This window comes from Sinocyclocheilus grahami, unplaced genomic scaffold (genome assembly GCF_001515645.1).
Source record: "Sinocyclocheilus grahami isolate Dianchi unplaced genomic scaffold, SAMN03320097.WGS_v1.1 scaffold11.1, whole genome shotgun sequence".
Lineage (NCBI taxonomy): Eukaryota > Metazoa > Chordata > Actinopteri > Cypriniformes > Cyprinidae > Sinocyclocheilus > Sinocyclocheilus grahami.
Window position 1 is genome coordinate 2,401,914 of NW_015505190.1, and position 844 is coordinate 2,402,757.

The following is an 844-nucleotide window of genomic DNA, read 5'->3' on the forward strand; positions in this document are numbered from 1 at the left end:
CATGCGAAACCAGCTAGGGGGGGGTGGGGGGGGGGGGGGGGTTGAGGTAAGGGAAAAGGTACAGAAAAAAGAAGAACCAGAAACAGAACGAGAATGGAAGAAAAGTGGAAGAAAAGGAATAGAAAGGGAAGGAAAAAGGAAACAAAAGAACAGGAAAATAAAGAGGAAGAGATAGATAGGAAAAATAGTAACCAAAGACCAGGGAATGAAAAGGGGAGGATTGAAGATGGGAAAAGGGGAAAGAAAAAGGAAGAGGAAGCAATGGAAAGAAAGGAATGGGGGAAAGTAAATGAATTAGGAAAGAATAAAAGAATTAGAAAAGAATAAGGAAATAAGAAAAATGAAAATATAGGGAAGAGGAAAGAAAGGAAAAAGCAAACAAAAAAGAAAGAAGAGAAAGGAAGGAAAAAAAGGAAAAGGGAAACAAAAAATATAATATAGGAAGAGGAAGAGGAATGAAAAAAGGACAACGTAAATGAAAGGGAAAATGAAGGAAAAATTACATGGAAGAAAGGGAAATTAAGGGACAGGACAGAAAAGAAATAGGAGAAAATGGAAAAGGAAGGAAAGAACATTAATGTAAAGGAAAGGAAAGAGGAAAGGGAAAAGGAAGGAAAGGAAACAGGAAACAAAAAAGAAAGAAGAGAAAGGAAGGAAGGAAGGAAAAGGGAAACAAAAAATGTTATAAAGGAAAAAAGGAAAAAGTAAATGAAAGAGAAAATGAAGGAAAAATTACATGGAAGAAATGGAAATTAAGAGACAGGACAGGACAGGACAGGACAGGACAGGACAGGACAGGACAGGACAGGACAGGACAGGAGGGGAGAGGGGAGGAGGGGAGAGG

General features: G+C 38.2%; 1 protein-coding gene across 9 annotated transcripts in view; it reads right to left on the reverse strand.

The window, feature by feature from the left end:
* The window catches only part of LOC107595767 (rho guanine nucleotide exchange factor 1-like), a 51,254-nt gene that overhangs the window by 7,613 nt on the left and 42,797 nt on the right, over window positions 1–844 (reverse strand). The gene's annotated exons all lie outside the window — the stretch shown is intronic.